The sequence below is a fragment of the Orcinus orca genome, chromosome 4 (genome assembly GCF_937001465.1).
Source record: "Orcinus orca chromosome 4, mOrcOrc1.1, whole genome shotgun sequence".
Classification (NCBI taxonomy): domain Eukaryota; kingdom Metazoa; phylum Chordata; class Mammalia; order Artiodactyla; family Delphinidae; genus Orcinus; species Orcinus orca.
This window is the reverse complement of record NC_064562.1, coordinates 11,876,688-11,897,003: the sequence shown is the minus strand read 5'-3', so window position 1 is coordinate 11,897,003 and position 20,316 is coordinate 11,876,688. Positions and strand designations below refer to the sequence as shown.

Genomic DNA, 20,316 nt, shown 5'->3' with positions numbered 1-20,316 from the left:
TCAGTTAGTTGTATATAAAGTCATGAACAGTAGGGGCAAGGTTAAACACTTGTTCACTAATATTTAAAATACTGGTATAAGAGGAAAACTCTCTAAATTAGAGTAACAGCTGAGCCTTCCCTACTAGTTCTCTCAGTCTTTAAACTTGATTACGTTTCTACCTTTCCTAAAACAAACATAACAACAAACAACATTTTGATTCCTGACTTTTACTCCTGACTCTCCTTTTATTAATGAGATTCTTGAAAGAAGAACTACACTTATAGAATCCACTCCTCATTTGCAATTGAGCTACCATGAATAAATAACTAATAACTGTTCAATCTTCCTGCCTCTGAAAGCTGGTTTTCACTCTATTACTAAATTAAAATTGCCCTCATCAGTGTTAAGTAGAAACATCTTTTTCAGTCCTCAGTCTGATCTATGCTTTAGACTTGATAATACAAAATCCCTTCTTTAAAATCTCTCTTCCTCCTGGACTTCTACAGTGTTATATACTCTTGTTATATATAGTTTGGATATGTTTTAAACTTTTTAATACTTTTATTTCTTCTCAATTTTTTCTTCAAAAGTTCATTTTTCCTGGGTTTCTATCTGAAGCCATTTCCTATCTCAAATGTTTCACCTCAACAACTTATTGTATTAGCAACAACCTATAACTAACACTTCTGTATTTATTATCAATACTCACCTTCCTATCTGCTGAAATCTTGTACCAGATCTCAAACTGCATCCTGGAGAAATGCATTTGTTATATTTCCAGGCATGTCAGACTCAAACTTTCAAATCTAAAATCTCAACCCTGGAGAGCAACATGTTATTTCTTCTATACTTCTGATCTCAGTTAATAACATCATCTCTTCTATAACTTAATCAAGAAACCCAACTCATCCTTGACTTCTTTCAGCAGTTTACCTATTTCACTCCATTACCTTGCTGGCATGGTTTCCAAAGTGCAGTCCATTGTAACTTGTATTCTTTTTCCTCTATAGGTAAGGTATTTTTTTTTCTCTGTATCCTTTCAAGATTTTCTCTGTCTTTGGTTTTCTGCAGTTTCGACATGGTATGTTTGGTGTAGATTTTTTTTTATATATATATATATTTTTTGTTTGGAATTCTCTGAGCTTCCTGGATCTGTAGTTTGGCATCTATCATTAATTTTGAAAAGGTCTTGGCCATTATTAGTTAAAACATTTCTTCTCCATTTTCTCTTTCTTCTTGTGGTACTGCAGTTATGCATGTGCTATACCCTTGAAACTGAGTTCTTGGATATTGTTATTTTGTTTTCGTATTTTTTCTCTTTGTGTTTCAGTTGACATATTTTAAAGCTCACTGATTCTTTCCTTATCTACTGATGAGCCCATCAAAGGCATTCTTCATATATGTTGCAATGCTTTTTATTTCTAGCATTTCCTTTTGATTATTTCTTAAGGGTTTCCATCTCTCTGCTTATGTTGCCCATCTGTTCTTGCATGTTGTTTGTTTTCAAATAGAGCCCTTAACTTATTAATTATATCTATTTAAAATTCCCTGCCTAACTTTAAAATCTGTGACATATATGAGTCTGGTTCTGCTGCTTACTTTGTTTCTTCAGACCGTTTTTTCCTGCATTTTAGCATGCACTGTAATTTTTTTTTTTTGAAAGTTGAAGGTAATATACTGGGTAATAATAACAGGTAAATAGTGGGAGTTTTTATGTTAATCTTGCTAGAAGTTGGGCTGTGTTTAAAATTGCTGTAGCTGTAGTTCCCAAAGGCTTAAAATTCCTCAAGTGTCCTTATTTTTGTCTCCTCTGCTGTCTCAGCTTACTCGAAGAATGCAGTTTAGATAGAGTCTGTGTCTTGCAGCTCTTTCAGCTGTGACTCACCATTATTTATACTGGAAACCCGCTGAGGCAGTGATAAGAAGTTGAGGAGGAAAAGCATTCTATAACCTTATGATTAAATATCAGTCTTTTAGTGGACCCGTCTCTGGGTTGGTTGTGACTTTAACAAGTCTATCTTGGCTTTATTTCTCCCCCTAAGGTGATACAGGAAGGGTAGAGAGGGCTGGAATTGGTTAAGTGCCCTTCCTCCTAGGAGAGATAAGGCTCTGTCTGGTGAAGTCTTTTCTCTCCCTTTGTTAGGAAGAATGCTCTGGGTATACTTCAAATGGTTACTTTTCCATCTTTCTGCCAAAGACACAGAGTTTTTTTAGTTTGTTTGTTTGTTTTCATTTTTTTGCCCCCTTTGGTTCTTCACCGTGAGAACCTGGTAGGATTCCTAGAGGTAAAACTCATGTTAAGTGTGGGTTCCCCCCGAAGAATATGGCCCTCCAGGAGTTTCCTATTATCAAGTTAGTCTGCTCACAGCTTTTAGCAATTCACCAAAATTACCAGTTAAGTGTTCTTACCAGGTTATGGTATCAGTGGCTCTGTTCCAAGTAAACTGATTTCAGCTGTGATTCTCTATATTTGCCTCGGGTGGTGGTTTGCTCAGTGGCTTTATACCTCTGATAGGCCCAAGAATAGCTGTCGGTTTTCAGTTTGTTCAAAATTTTTCTTGTTGTAAAAACACAAGTGACAACGTCCAAGCTCTTTAACTGTTGGAACTTAAATGGAAGTCCCCAGCCTTGACTTCTCATCTTTTCTCACATTCTATCACCAAGGGACAAACAATCCTCTTTTTGCCTCCAAAATTCCTTTAATTCATTCCCTTTCTTCAATTCCCACTGCCATTGACTTAACTCAGGCCTTTGTATCTGGTTAGAATTCACTAGTCTTGGAACTGTTCTCCCTGATTGTGTTTCAACACTAAGGAAGGAAACCTTAATAAGGTTATTTGTATTGCTTAATTTACCTGTTAAATGTAAGATCTTTGAGGATAGGAACCATATTTATTTTTATACACCACAAATAATGTAGTCCAGTAACTTTCACAGAGGAGGAGTTCAGTAAATACCAATTCAATGAATGGAGGGGTTAGTCATCTATTATCCTATGTGACTTTAGTGCTTTAGTAGAAACATTAGGCAGAAATCTGAAGTTAAAGTTGATTTTTATTTCCTTAGATTAGTCCAGAAACTCCTTGGGTGAATATATTTTGCCCATAATATATTCCATTAATGATGCTAGTAGCTACCTCCTGGTGGTATTCTAAGTAACAATTCAATGAGGGCAGGCCAGGGAATGTGCTGTATAATTAAGACTCTGGGTATATAAATCTTAGATAGATATAGATATGTAAAATCTACAGACAATCCTGAATCCCCAAATACTCAAGAACTATCAGAAACAGGAAATAATGTTACTGCCTTTCACAGTATCAAAACCATATAGAAGAATACTTTATAATAGAGATGTTCTTTTCTTTCTCTCTTTCTTTCTCTCTCTCTCTCTCTCTCACATCAGGCATCTAACACAGTGCTTGGGTTTTCACCACTCTTTTCAAGATAATTTTACCTTCTTTGTAAGCTACATCACAATCATTATTCCTGTCTTTCATAAGTAAATTGAAATAAAAAACAGAAATAGAAAAGATAAGTGACTTGATCAAGGAAAACACAAAAGTTATCAACAGAACTAAAATATAATAAAAGACTGTCATATTGCAATAACAAAAAACATGATTTCATATGTATTGACAATAGCTATTAGAATACTGAGAAAAATGCAGAAATTTTAATTTTCCCTAATATTTAAAGCCAAGATTGCATATTACATATACAGGTATTTTTAAAAGAATGCAGAAAAAAAGTGTACAAAACACCCTAGTAATCTTAGCCACAAAAGAAAAGGAAAAACATTAACTAATTTTTGTATTGCCTATTTTATCAGAAACAAAATCTTCTAAATTTAACTTCTAGAGAAATAAGGGAAGACTCCCCACTCAGTTCCATAGGCGTTATGTCCATCATTTCATTAGATTTGATTTTACAGAAACCCTATGAGTTATGTTATTACTGAGATTTTACGGGAGAGCAGAGTGCCTCAGAGAAGCCCTGGTAGCTAAGATCCCACAGTTATATTTATGTTAGAAAGGAGTTTTACACATTGCATGTTTGATGAATGAGAAATTTCTGAGTTGAGCTCAGTGTCTGGTTCTATAGAGAATAAAGTATCATGAGGAATATTCTTTCTGTTCTGGATTCCACGAGTTCACGATCTTTTGAATATCACACATATGTAGAAAAGTTGACACCAGCAAATTGAGGCTACTTTTACAAAGTATGTTAATAAAGTAAAGAGGAAATATTCCTGGGCAAGGGTCTTCCTAACCATGTGTCATGTTCACGGGGCCTCCACAGTTCATCATTATTTTGAGAGAATCGTTTGAATGAATGTCAACAATATGTAAAAACCTAATGTCCTTTGCCTACCCCTTTTCCTTTCACATATAGTTAACTGGATGGAAAAGGTCCTTCATCTATTTGCCTCTCATCTTCAACTTTTGAATAAAGTCATGATGGATAATCTGAGCCTCCTTAGCCCTTGGTCTCCATTTGACATTGGTCTGGGAAAATTTTCAGACTTCCCTAGGGCAGATAAGTGACTGTATTTGTACTTTTTCTTATCTCAGCATTTTGCATGAATTATTTTGAGGATCATTCATGAACCTGAAATATTCTTACAGATCAATTAGAAGGGAAACAAAAGGACACCAATGTTTGGGCTTAACTTTGGGGGATTCTAACCTACCTCCCTTTTGGAAAAGGAGAACAGAAAGGTTAGAGAAGAAACTTGTCTTCACTGAGAAGTTAACAACCTAGACTACAGATGATAGTGACTCTACACTAACTACATAACAGGGACTCAGGGAAGACCAACTCCTGAGGGCATCTGTATCTTAGGGTGCTTTTGACAGTAAGTAAAAATTTACCACTTATAAATGGCTTAAACAAAAAAGATATGTATTACCTCATACAACAAGATGACCAGAAATAGGTGATTCCAGGTTTAGTTAATTCAGTGGCATACTAACGTCATCAAAGACTCAAATACTTTCTATTTTATTCTCACTCATCCTCAAAGGGTTGGCATTAGCTCTCAGCCTTGACCCTTCATAGTTGTAGGAAGGCAAACACAGATCCAAAATGCATGTTCTCAATCAACTTGATTTAATATTAGGGAAGACAGTTTCTCCTCACTGGTATCTTTTTCATCCAATGCAATTTTTTTTCCCTATGGTCCACTGGCCAGGATTGGGTCACACAACCAAATCCTAGCTTCACGGGAGCATCAGACATTTTTCAGCTGGTGGGCTCCACATCAAGGAAGAATGTCTGTGTGGGGACAGGATCAATGAGGTAGGATCTGACATTGTAAGAATGCATGCAAAACCCTTAGGGAAAGTCTCATGTGACCTTGCACTCATAACTCTTATTAATTTAAAAATCTTTCACTGAGTAAGGTATATAGAAACAAGTGAATGCTAAATGTGAGCCATTGGACAAGGGTCTGAGAATACAGCAGCAAACACGTTGGGAAAAGGATGGTTATACTCTTTAGCACAAGGGACAGATTTTTAAAGTGCAATGATGTTATGGAAGAGAATTACTAGATTCTAGAGAAAGACAATTTAGTCTTTTTTGATGAAGTAATGCTCAAGCTCCGATCTGAAGGATGAGTATAATTTTGCTGTGGAAAAAAGAAAAACAAAACACGCCTGGACTAAGGTAAAAAAGAACACAGAAAATTCAAGGAATTAAAAGATATCTAGTACAGACGAAGTATAAAACACAAAGGGACAGAATGGCACTTGACAATGCTGTACAATAAGTCCTATCACTTGGGCTTCTTAGACATTATCTTAAGGACAAAGGGAATGAAGGTGTTTAAAGACAAGGTTTTTTTGTTTTGTATGGATATGACATAATATTTACATAAAGTTGGAAGAATGATTGGGGAAATAAGGGGAGGAGATAGAGTAGTAAGAGAGGAAGTGAGGATACCAATTAGGAGGCTATTATCATATTAGAGAAAATAGGTAACAGTATTTTACCTAAATTGCTAGTAGTGGAACTGAATTACAGATTTTGTCCCAAGCCCTCTGCAAAAATGCTCAACTACTGTCTGAAATAATTTTTATCAAGGTATTAATGCACACAATTTTAAAATGCATAATTACAAATCAATTCAATGTGGTTTAATAAAGAATTTTCAAAAGTCAATTAAGAACTTTTAAGCCTGTCTCTAAGGGATCAGGAATCTTGAGGAATGCAAGGTTCCCTCTGGTTAAACATGGTATCCCACATGAAGTTCACTGACTTCATTGCAGATTGTTCCCTCCCCAAACATGAGACAGAATATAGGAAAAATATGTAATTTCTGGGGTGCTGGTTTTGGGAATGATAGATTTTGTTTTCTAATTTGTTTGTGTGTTTGTTTGGTTTAGTTTTCTACAAGAATGCATTTCCAATAATGTATTGGCATTTAATGGAGAACTTGAATACAATAAATTTTGCTTCTTGGATACTTTTATAGCAAGGTTTACTTGCAATAATCCAATGAGAGATACATCTATCCATGCACTCATGCACATCCTACTTCCAAATTAATCTTCTCAATATATTTATCAAAATCTCAAATTGTGTTTCTTTCTATTTATGGACTTATGAATACATAGATACAGTATAAATCTTCTCCCTATCATAGTCTTCCAATTGCCAGCGTCTGTAAAATACAGATTCAACATATTAACTTTTGTTAGACCTGAATTTTCTACTTCCTACAGTAGTAACTTTAAGCAGCATAATGTTCAAGACAGTATAATTTGAGTTATACCATTATCAGGCAAAAATAGTGTTTATATTTTAAAGAGAACTACATGAAAAAAGTCTAATGAATGTATTCAATCACGAGGCAGTGAATTGTCTTCTTTTTCCCCCCAATATGTTAAACCAGAAGAGTATGGAATATTTAGAGGAAAGAAGAGCTATTACTAAAAGAAGCAGCTAACATTTATTTTGTTTTAATTGTACGTCAGTAACTCTGGAAAAATTATCTCATTTAACCCTTACAATAACCCTGAATTAGGAACTTACGTTTTGTGATCAAGTGTTGAGAAACCAATGTTTTAAATGTGTTAATAATGCATTCAATCTACCAGAACTATCCTGTAACAGTATTAGGTCTCTTTGGCTCCAATGTCTAGATATTTCAGTATGATGATATATTGTCTCTTTCATAAAAAATTTATAATATGCCAAGCATTCCTAGTTGTTTTAAGCACATTTAATTTAGTTAGTACAATAATTCTGCTGGACAGATATGGTAGATATTAGTATCTATATTGTACAGATTTAAAAATCCCTGAAACTCAGAGAGGTTTAAATAAATCTTCTAATGTCACAAGTTAAGTAGTGGACAGAGATAAGTAATGGAGTTTTCATTTGAACCTATACATTTTGACACCAAAGTACACTGTTTTGGTTTCAAATTATCCAAGATAAATAACAGAAATGGTGACAAATTATCAGGAGAAAACTAAGCGAGGGAGGGGTAATAGAAAGTGCTCGATGTGAAGTCTTAGAGTCCAGCAGGTTATGTGTAGAGGCATTTTTTAAGTTGTCTTTCATAACAGAGATTTGTTGATTAATTAATATATTCTTTTCTTTCTTTTTCAAAAATTACTTTTTGAGTGCCTACCCTATGCCAGACACTGGGTACATAATGTTGAAAGAAACAAGTCTCCAGTTGAGAAATGAGAAAACTCAGTTAACTAAGGCTTACTAGGGGTGGCAGGATGGAGAATAGTAAGGAATAGAAATGTACAGAAATAGTAAGGAATAGAAATGTATTAGAGAGTTACAGAATTAAAAATTTTGTCATTTACTAGCTATCTGACCTTTCTCAAATTCCTTAGTATCTTGGCACTTCAGTTTCCTCATATGAAATATGAGGGAAATATTAGTGCTTAATTTATGTGGTTGCCGTAGGCATTAAAATGAGTGACTAAGACTAATTTGTGTTAATATATGTAAATCACTTAGAAGGGGTGCCTGCCTTGCAAGCACTCAATAAATATTAGATATTTACCATTACATAAATGTTGGATGTTATGATGATGTCATGTTTCCTATTAATATTAAAGCACATCACCGAAGTTTATTCAATGTATAGTTAACTCTTAATATGTACCATTAATTAGACCTACTAATTGGACCAAGACTTTTTCAAACAGGGATTTCTGTTCACAACAAGGTCAGCTGTAGCTCTGAAAATTTTCCTAAAGCTCTTATTTAATTTTCTATTACCTCTGAGATAACTTTCCAAAAATTTACTTCTCTTAGTGAGACTTACATGCAATATTCTTCTATTCAGCAGCATGTTTCTCTGTCTCTCAAAAACTACACGGAGATCCTCGGCTATGCCAATAAAATGTCAGAGAAATATTAAGGGCTTATAACACCTTGATGCTATAAAATGTACCACCTTGATTTCAGAAGAACTGAACTGGAATTAAAAAGGGAAATTGTTGATCTACCAGAGGGCAGAGAACAGAAGCAAAAAGAACTACAATCCTGCAGCCTGTGGAGCAAAAACCACATTCACAGAAAGACAGACAAGATGAAAAGGCAGAAGGCTATGTACCAGATGAAGTAACAAGATAAAACCCCAGAAAAACAACTAAATAAAATGGAGATAGGCAATCTTCCAGAAAAAGAATTCAGAATAATGATTGTGAAGATGATACAGGACCTCGGAAAAAGTATGGAGGAAAAGATCAATAAGATGAAAGAAATGTTTAAGAAACATCTAGAAGAATTATAAAACAAACAGAGATAAACAGTACAATAACTGAAATGAAAATTACACTAGAAGGAATCAATAGCAGAATAACTGAGGCAGAAGAACAGATAAGTGACCTGGGAGACAGAATAGTGGAATTCACTGCAGCGGAACAAAATAAAGAAACGGAATGAAAATAAATGAAGACAGCCTAAGAGACCTCTGGGACAACATTAAACGCAACAACATTCACATTATAGGGGTCCCAGGGGAAGAGAGAGAGAAAGGACCCGAGAAATTATTTGAAGAGATTATAGTCGAAAACTTCCCTAACATGGGAAAGGAAATAGCCACCCAAGTCCAGGAAACGCACCAAGTCCCATACAGGATAAACCCAAGGAGAAATACGCCGAGACACATAATAATCAAATTGGCAAAAATTAAAGACAAAGAAAAATTTTTGAAAGCAGCATGGGAAAAATGACAAATAACATACAAGGGAACTCCGATAAGGTTAACAGCTGATTTCTCAGCAGAAACTGTACAAGCCAGAAGGGAATGACATGATATACTTAAAGTGATGAAAGGGAAGAACCTACAACCACGATTACTCTATCCAGCAAGGATCTCATTCAGATTCGATGGAGAAATCAAAAGCTTTACAGACAAGCAAAAGCTAAGAGAATTCAGCACCACCAAACCAGCTCTACAACAAATGCTAAAGGAACTTCTCTAAGTGGGAAACACAAGAGAAGAAAAGGACCTAGAAAAACAAACCCAAAACAATTAAGAAAATGGTCATAGGAACATACATATCGATAATTACCGTAAACGTGAATGGATTAAATGCTCCAACCAAAAGACATAGCCTTGCTGAATGGATACAAAAACAAGACCCATATATATGCTGCCTACAAGAGACCCACTTCAGACCTAGGGACACATACAGACTGAAAGTGAGGGGATGTAAAAAGATATTCCATGCAAATGGAAATCAAAAGAAAGCTGGAGTAGCAATACTCATATCAGATAAAATAGGCTTTAAAATAAAGAATGTTACAAGACACAAGGAAGGATACTACAGAATGATCAGGGGATCAATCCAAGAAGATATAACAATTATAAATATATATGCACCCAACACAGGAGCACCTCAATACATAAGGCAACTGCTAACAGCTATAAAAGAGGAAATCAACAGTAATGCAATAACAGTGGGGGACTTTAACACCTCACTTACACCAATGGACAGATCATCCAAACAGAAAATTAATAAGGAAACACAAGCTTTAAATGACACAATAGACCAGATAGATTTAATTGATATTTATAGGACATTCCATCCAAAAACAGCAGATTACACTTTCTTCTCAAGAGCGCACAGAACATTCTCCAGGATAGATCACATCTTGGGTCACAAATCAAGTCTCAGTAAATTTAAGAAAATTGAAATCATATCATGCATCTTTTCTGACCACAACGCTATGAGATTAGAAATGAAGTATACATAAATTACAAACACATGGAGGCTAAACAATACATTACTAAATAAGCAAGAGATCACTGAAGAAATCAAAGAGGAAATCAAAAAATACCTACAGACAAATGACAATGAAAACATGACAATCCAAACCTATGGGATGCAGCAAAAGCAGTTCTAAGAGGGAAGTTTATAGCTATACAAGCCTACCTAAAGAAACAAGAAAAATCTCAAATAAACAATCTAATGTTACACCTAAAGGAACTAGAAAGAAGAACAAACAAAACCCAAAGTTAGCAGAAGGAAAGCAATCATAAAGATCAGAGCAGAAATAAATGAAATAGAAACAAAGAAAACAATAGCAAAGATCAATAAAACTAAAAGCTGGTTCTTTGAGAAGATAAACAATATTGATAAATCATTAGCCAGACTCATCAAGAAAAAGAGGGAGAGGACTCAAATCAATAAAATTAGAAAGGAAAAAGGAGAAGTTACAACAGACACGGCAGAAATACCAAGCATCCTAAGAGACTACTACAAGCAACTCTATGCCAATAAAATGGACAACCTGGAAGAAATGGACAAATTCTTAGAAAGGTATAACCTTCCAAGAGAGATCCAGGAAGAAACAGAAAATATGAACAGACCAATCACAAGTAATGAAATTGAAACTGTGATTAAAATCTTCCAACAAACAAAAGTCCAGGACCAGATGGCTTCACCAGTGAATTGTATCAAACATTCAGAAAAGAGCTAACACCCATCCTTCTCAAACTCTTCCAAAAAATTGCAGAGGAAGGAACACTCCCAAACTCATTCTATGAGGCCGCCATCACCCTGATACCAAAACCAGACAAAGATAGTACAAGAAAAGAAAATTACAGACCAATAGCACTGATGAATATAGATGCAAAACTCCTCAACAAAATACTAGCAAACAGAATCCAACAACACATTAAAAGGATCATACACCATGATCAAGTGGAATTTATCCCAGAGATGCAAGGATTCTTCAATATATGGGAATCAATCAATGTGATACACCATATTAACAAACTGAAGAAGAAAAACCGTATGATCATCTCAATAGATGCAGAAAAAGCTTTTGACAAAATTCAACACACATTTATGATAAAAAGTCTCAAAAAAGTGGGCATAGAGGGAACCTACTTCAACATAATAAAGGCCATATATAACAAACCCACAGCAAACATCATTCTCAATGGTGAAAAACTGAAAGCATTTCCTCTAAGATCAGGAATAAGACAAAAATGTCCTCTCTCACCACTATTATTCAACATAGTTTTGGAAGTACTAGCCACGGCAATCAGAGAAGAAAAAGAAATAAAAGGAATCCAAATTGGAAAAGAAGAAGTAAAGCTGTCACTGTTTGCAGATAACATGATACTATACATAGAGAATCCTAAAGATGCCACCAGAAAACTACTAGAGCTAATCGATGAATTTGGTAAAGTTTCAGGATACAAAATTAATGCACAGAAGTCTCTTGCATTCCTATACATTAATGATGAACAATCTGAAAGTGAAATTAAGGAAACACTCCCATTTACCATTGCAACAAAAAGATTAAATACCTAGGAATACCTAACTAGGGAAACAAAAGACCTGCAGAAAACTATAAGACACTGATGAAAGAAATTAAAGATGATACCAACAGATGGAGAGATATACCATGTTTTTCGATTGGAAGAATCAATATTGTCAAAATGACCATACTATCCAAAGCAATTTACAGATTCAATGAAATCCCTATCAAATTATCAATGGCATTTTTTATAGAACTAGAACAAAAAAATCTTAAATCTTGTATGGAGACACAAAAGACCCTGAATAGCCAAAGTAGTCTTGAGGGAAAAAAACGGTGCTAGAGGAATCAGACTCCCTGACTTCAGACTATACTACAAAGCTACAGTAATCAAGACAATATGGTACTGCACAAAAACACAAATATAGATCAATGAACAGGATAGAAAGCCCAAAGATAAACCCACACACATATGGTCAACTAATCTATGACAAAGGAGTCAAGGATAAACAGTGGAGAAAAGACAGTCTCTTCAATAAGTTGTGCTGGGAAAACTGGACAGCTACATGTAAAAGAATGAATTTAGAACACTCCCTAACACCATACACAAAAGTAAACTCAAAATGATTAGAGACCTAAATGTAAGACCAGGCACTATAAAACTCTTCGAGGAAAACAGGCAGAACACTCTATGACATAAATCACAGCAAGATATTTTTTGATCCACGTCCTAGAGTAATGGAAATAAAAACAAAGATAAACAAATGGGACCTAATGAAACTTCAAAGCTTTTGCACAGCAAAGGAAACCATAAACAAGACGAAAAGACAACCCTCAGAATGGGAGAAAATATTTGCAAATGAATCATCAGACAATGGATTAATCTCTAAATTATAGGGCTTCCCTGGTGGTGCAGTGGTTGAGAGTCCGCCTGCCAATGCAAGGGACATGGGTTTGTGCCCCAGTCCGGGAAGATCCCACATGCCGCAGAGCGGCTAGGCCCGTGAGCCATGGCCGCTGAGCCTGCACGTCCAGAGCCTGTGCTCCGCAATGGGAGAGGCCACAACAGTGAGAGTCCCGCGTACCGAAAATAAATAAATAAATAAATAAAATATATAAGCAGCTCTATATTAAAAAAACAAACAACCCAATCCATAAGTGGGCAGAAGATCTAAATAGACATTTCTCCAAAGAAGACATACAGATGGCCAAGAAGCACATGAAAAGCTGCTCAACATCACTAATTATTAGACAAATGCAAATCAAAACTACAATGAGGTATCACCTCACACCAGTTAGAATGGGCATCATCAGAAAATCTACAAACAAATGCTGGAGAGGGTGTGGAGAAAAGGGAACCCTCCTGCACTGTTGGTGGGAATGTAAATTGATACAGCCACCATGGAGAACAGTATGGAGGTTCCTCAAAAAACTAAAAATAGAACTACCATACAACCCAGCAATCCCACTACTGGGCATATACCCAGAGAAAACCATAATTCAAAAAGACACATGCACTCCAATGTTCATTGCAGCACTATTTACAATAGCCTGGACATGGAAGCAACCTAAATGCCCATCAACAGACGAATGGATAAAGAAGAGGTGGTACATATATACAACAGAATATTACTCAGCCATAAAAAGGGACGAAATTGGGTCATTTGTAGAGACGTGGATGCATCCAGAGACTGTCATACAGAGTGAAGTAAGTCAGAAAGAGAAGAACAAATATTGTATAATATAAATGCATATATGTGGAACCTAGAAAATGGTACAGATGAACAAGTTTGCAGGGCAGAAATAGACACAGAAGTAGAGAACAAACGTATGGACACCAAGGGGGGAAAGCAGCTGTGTGTGTGGGGGGGAGTTGGGATAAACTGGGAGATTGGGATTGACATGTATACACGGATATGTATAAAACTGATGACTGATAAGAAAATAAATAAATAAACATTAAAAAAAATCTAAACCCTTCTTGTAAGTAGAATATGAAGTATTTAACACACTGATCCTAGCCTCACCTCTATTAAACCTGTATTGTGTATCAGTCAAAATCAAAGCTGTGTTGTTAGAATAAAAGGCCTTAAAAACAAAAAACAAAAAAAAGGGAAATCGTTCTACTTCATACAGTATTTTTGATTGTCATAGTAAAAATTTACTTAAAACACCAAACTTACTATCAGTAGCACTTTTGCCAGTTTGGAGTATACTGCTCTTGCCTAACTCCCACATTTTACTCTTGAAAATATTGAATTACATGCTGGGTAAATTACTTTCTCAAGACCATACAGCTAGATAATAAAGCAACCTGTACCAAACGCCTGTCCCCTAACTGTTCACAGTACAGAACCAAGTCATCCTCACATAAAACAGCAACTGGCCACCAGAGTTATAGCTGATCCCAGATTGAGAGACATTTTACTCAGGTTTACTAACCTTCTACCTACCAAAGCTGTCAGACTTTTAAATTCTGTTTTGCAAACGAAAATACTCTGCACAGAATATCTAACCTCTTATTTTCTAAAGAACTATGAAATATTAGCTAAAAATTCATGAATGTAAATAACAATTTTGAATATGTTAATACCATACATTAAAATGTGCCTATTTTCAGTTAACCTGTTATAATCCTTCTGTATTAATTTTGAAATCTATGTTATTTCTAGTTTAAATTCTTTTTTTTTTTTTTTTTTTTAGGTACGCGGGCCTCTCACTGCTGTGGCTTCTCCCATTGTGGAGTGCAGGCTCAGTGGCCATGCCTCGTGGGCCTAGCCGCTCCGCAGCATGTGGGATCTTCCCAGACCGGGAAACGAACCGTGTCCCCTGCATCGGCAGGCGGACTCTCAACCACTGCGCCACCAGGGAAGCTCTAGTTTAAATTCTTAAGGGAGAAATACATATGTGTGTCATAGCAGTAATGAGTTTTAAGAATGGAAAGAGCTACATTTTTAAAACATTAAATTATAATGAAGATAGAATAAACCCCATCAAATATCTTTTCTTACTATTAACATTTGTAGTTCAGAAATTGTCTCACCATGTGCTACATTTAACAACCTTATCTCTTTGACAGTAAAATTATCTCTAAAACAATAGTTCTACATTGCCAAACTATTTGTAACTGAATGGAATAATAATTCTTATGATGTTTCATCAGGCATCTTTGGAAAAGAGTTAACAAAAATAATTATTATTATGTTTTGACCTATTGAGCAGGATACTTTAGCACTCTCTGGAGTGAAAACAGGCTGTGTTTTTATCACTTGATCTCAAGTACTCAATTCATCATTCTTATATGATCTCTAGGAGGATATGTGGAGTGGGTTCATTCAGTTTTAGTTTTCAAGGTGCTGAAGAGTCATTATCATACAATGACTCATTTTTCCTTGTTAAATCCATTATAGGAGAACTCACATAGAAAATGATCTTGTCAATAAGTAATCTGGGCAGAGTTTAGAAGCTATACATTTCATTTAAAACATTGATCAGTGATTTGTGAGTTTTTTAGCTTAAATCCACAAAGCCTAGTTATCCATTTTTAAGGCTCAGAATTTTATTCTTACATACAAGCCTATCAATGAAATTTTTGGATAGGAGTGGGTGAGATTAATGAGCTTGTTATAAATCATTAGAAAGTGGTATGTGGATGACTGCCTACTTTAATCAGTTTTATTACTGTAGAAAATTGTTTCATATGCCAAGTTCATCACCAAGCACGCCTGGAAAACATTAGAGCAGTAATCAGACTTGATATGAGGTACCTTTCATTAGGCAGTATGGCTAACAGCACTTATAATGTTAATGTAGTAAAAAGATGGACATGACAGCATTTAGCAAAAAGGAGTATATCAGATCAGCTATTTTTGTGAAGCAAAGTGCAAAGTATAGTACTTCAAAATACTGTTGTGGCATACAGGGTATTAGATTCATAATTATGGCAAAACGTTTAAGTATCTCAGGTTCATCTAATAAATCTCAATGCAATTTTTCTATGACTCATACATTATCATGAAAACATTAGTAACCAGATCTTCTAACAAAGTAATACTTCAAATGATGGTTTTTAACCATTACCACCCCAAGGAATAATACACCTATAACTTTGATCAGATAGAAAACTGAAGTCACAATGTGAAGGAACAAATCCAAATATAAAGCATTATTTCAGATTAGAGGTAAATGAAAAACTATGAATGTACTCCATTGGAACTGACTGGCCTCTTTTGGTTAGTTCTGAGTAATAAAAATATTTCTTTTTAAAATGTTCTTAATACTTTTTTTTACCTGAGGTCCAAATTAACCTTAGAATCATTTAATATTTAAGATTTTGGCCTCATATAAATATTAGAAGTTAAACCTCATGAATTAACTAGAAAATAAAGAAGAAACTATGTACCCCTATACTCTCTCACTCTGAAGACAGTCACATCGTTCATAATTTACCAAATTTTATTTTACCATATCTTGTTAAGTAGTGTTTAAGAAGCATAGTCCTCATGTCACTGATCAAGAGATGAATGTTATTAAGTTTTTACATATATCGATAGCATGTTGAAGTTTCTGACCACCCAATCTAATGTTTACCTTTTTAAAAAAAAAAAACAACTTTATTTATTTATTTGTTTACTTGGCTGTGTCAGGTCTTAGTTGCAGCATGCAGCATCTTTAGTTGCAGCATGCGGGCTCTTAGTTGCGGCATGTGGGATCTAGTTCCCTGACCAGGGATTGAACCCGGGCCCCCTGCATTGGAAGCGTGGAGTCTTAACCACTGGACCACCAGGGAAGTCCCTAACATTTACCTTTAAGAGTACATTCTCTCAATATTTAGAATTATTCCTTTAATTACGTGAGCTATACACTCAAGACGTTCTAATTTCTCTTTTGCTGTTACAGAAATAATGCTAGTGTAATTTCAGGTGGAGAACTGCAATTTCTGGCTTCTCCTCTAATGTATTTTGTTTTCACTGGAAATGTTCTAATTACAAAGCATAACAGTTCAATAAGCTATCATTACATAACAAATGCAGAAAATACCAGCAACTGTTTTTCCATTCAATATAGATATCACCTAGGTTGAATAAAATCTAACTTTAAAAATATTAGGAATAAGGTGGAAAAGCATTTAACCATGTCCCGTTCCTGAGTAATCTTATTAAAACAACAACAAACAAACCTAACCATCATCACTAACAGTAAGAGACACAACAAAGTACCCCAGTTCCAAACCCCACAAGTATTTTTAGTGTCTTAAGGAAAGTTGCTTGCCTAAGGTTTATTAGTAGCTTTCAAAATTACATTGTAAATATTCTGATTTCCTATCTTACAACACAGTGATTCAGCATACAAGTCAACCATCAATTACTTTTATTAAAGGCAGAAAGCATTGTAAAGTTCAGCTATGCATATGCTTAAAATGAAAATAAAGGCAATCGGTAGTATTAAAATGTTTGCCTATTTTGTATTCATTTCAAAAAATTACTCTTTTGGGGTTATACTTCATTTTGTTTGCAATACAGATTATTGATTAGTGAGTAAAAGAAGATATAAAAACTTGAGAGGAAAGATAACATTTTTCCTCTTGTGTCATAAAAAGAAAGGTCTTCACAAGGCAAGACACTAGATAAAATCATTTTTTATTTAACACAATAAGAAAAGCCTACTTTTCTTTAAGAGGAAATCAATTTAATAGACAAGTCACAGTAATTCTGCCAGGATGTTCTTGAGATTAGAGAATGATTTGAGGCTTCATTTTATCTGCTGCACCACAACTCAAAAGGTTGGAAAACTACAATAACTTAAGCATAAGCATGAAAATATTTTCAAGTATGAAAACAGTCTGGTGATTGATTAATCTGCCATTAAAGAGTTGTAATTCCTAGTCAGTTTTTCACATGACACTGAAATATCTGTATTTTGTTCCAGTAGTGAGTGTGAGTTATACCTGACATTTTCTGTGAGAAATTTTTGCCTATTAGCATATATAAAGCAGTCATCAATAAATAAACACATATTTTGTAAGTCTTTCACCCATCACCTATCAAAAACTGGTCTTAATTTTGATAGTGAAAAGTAATTGATATATAAAGTTTGCCATGTTTTCTCTCAACATTTTTATGAAACTACTGAAACTTAACTAATATACTGATTCGAAAACAAAACTCTAATGATAATCTTCACTGCCCCCCTAAAATAATATTTTGAATAACAATGCTAAGAAAATCTTTAAGAAATAATGGAATGTTTAGAATTCAAAATTGTTACATAAATTCTTTCTTTTTCTTTTTTTTGATTACACCACATTAGTAGCATTTTTGCTTTGAAGCTAAATGTTCTCAGAGTGAAAAATCACTGTAGAACTAAAATTTATGAGTAGAATTGTGTAATTTCTTGCCTTAGTCTTACAGTACCTGGGATTTAAACAAAGTTGAAAACTCAGGGGACTATCTAGTCAAAATTTATACTGATTATATGTTTTAGCTCCTTCCAGTTGCCAGCGGTAATGATGCCTAAGAATCACTCCATGACACCAATTTAAGTCACAGCAATGTAGAAATAGTAATAGGAAACCAGAGGATACATCACACAAAGCTGTGTGTAGAAAGAAAAGCAAGTATTATCTGCTGGGGTTCCAAGTGAAATCCAAATTCCCATTCCAGTACTGGAACCTATGAAATTGGCACAAAATTGAAAACCCTTAAATTAACCAAACCACCTCATGAGCTATGGCCCAACACAACAGATTTGGAAGTTGTTTACATTGAAAATACTACCTCACTTTTTACAAAACATGTCACTTTTGTTCCACTTCTTTGCTTCTTAGCGCCTCACATTTTCTAAATACAATCACTTTATCTGGCCTTTAGCACTTTATCTCTCTAGTTGGGAGGAAAAGAAAGAGTAGGATGTACAAAGAATAGATTTTGATTTCTACCAATTCAAGTATAAAATTGTAAGATGGTATAAATGGGTCAATGAAAATACATTTTCCTTTAAGACATCCATTTCTTCATAAAAAATCTGTTTATTCAATAATGTTATTTAAAGAAAAACAGATGATTAACAAATCACTAGTAAAAAATAACATTTATTATATATAACAAATAATGTTAAAATATATTTTTATTTCTTTGAATATTTGGGTGATAAATTTAATAAATTAAACTAATAGCTTTAGAATAACATGTTTTATAAATAAACAAAAATACCATTAGAAATAAAATATGAAAATTTTTTTTCTAATAAAGAGATTTTATTCTAAAGATAAGACTATTACGGACTGAATGACTCCCCCCACCAAAGTAAGTTAGATGAGGTCGTGAGGGTGGGGCCTCATAATGGAACTAGTGTCCTCCTAAAAAGAGGCAAAGAGACGAGTTTTCTCTCTCTTTCTCTATCTGTCATATGAGGACAGAATAAGAAGGAGGCTACCTGCATGCCAGGAAGGGGCCCTTTGAAGGAATCAAATTTGCTGGTACCTTGATCTTGGCCTTCCCAGCCTCCAGAACTGTGAGAATAAGTATCTGTTGTTTAAGCCACCCAGTCTATGGTATTTAGTTACAGCAGTCTGAGTTGATTAAGACAAAAACCAGCAGGTGATAATTAGGAAAATTTATGTAAATATTAGCAGCATGTAATAAGCACTTTAAGATTATAGCTATATAAAAGGCTAAATAACAAATAATGCATTAAAAAGTCCATAGCTATATGTATGACGGCAAAAGCAGTCCCACAAAAGAACAATATTCTGTACGTGCAGGATAGTCATTAGGTTCTAAATAAGTTTTTAAAATATCTCTTGCCTCTAGTACTTTTTTTCCTTTGAAAAACATCAAAACTACTGTTTTCCTAACTTAAGTGATAGATTTCATTTGCATTATTGTTCAAATGACTTGTTCCATTCAGACTTTTAGTAAACTATTGAGCAAGAAATTTTATTTGAGTCCTAAAGTTTGACTTTGTCGGTAACTCAGTTTCTTCGTCATTTGCATGTGGTTGTGCTTTTGTGAGTGTATACATGTGTGAAAGAGAAAAAGCAGCTCATGAGAAAGAAGGCAAGAATGAAGCAACTGAGTAACAGTAAGACAGGAAGTGCCAGGGAGAGATCTGGATAAGGGGGTCAGTGGAAGAAGAGAAAATGAGAGGAAGAAAAAGGAAGACGGTGATTGGTACAGTGGACGGTAACCTCTGTATACACCAAAGGATAACAAATAAATAATAGATAATACAAGGAAGATAATTTGCTTTGGGCTTTTTTCCTAACATTTGAGGATAACATTAAGATATTGCAAATCTTGTTTAATAACTCATTCTTTGATATATATGTTACTGAAATATTAATCTAAATGACATATGACCCAGTCTAAAAATGGTAATCCTTATATGCCCTAATTTTTCCTTTTGTGATTGCAAGTTTTTGACCTTCCACTCACATGTGTAGTACCAAACATATATTGAGTGTGGTATTAATCATCTGTACGTGTGTAAAAAATTAAATAGAACAAATATTTATTATCTCATTCAGTTTCTGTGAGTTAGGAATCTGGGTATGGTTTAGCTGGGTGTCGGGCTGAAGGTCTC

General features: G+C 34.6%; 1 protein-coding gene and 1 non-coding gene across 8 annotated transcripts in view; both read right to left on the bottom strand.

Moving 5' to 3' along the window:
• Positions 1-20,316, bottom strand: part of CCSER1 (coiled-coil serine rich protein 1) — a 1,274,678-nt gene that overhangs the window by 687,871 nt on the left and 566,491 nt on the right. The gene's annotated exons all lie outside the window — the stretch shown is intronic.
• On the bottom strand, positions 16,450-16,522 carry TRNAW-CCA (transfer RNA tryptophan (anticodon CCA)). The gene has a single exon. It is a non-coding gene; the product is annotated as a tRNA-Trp (tRNA).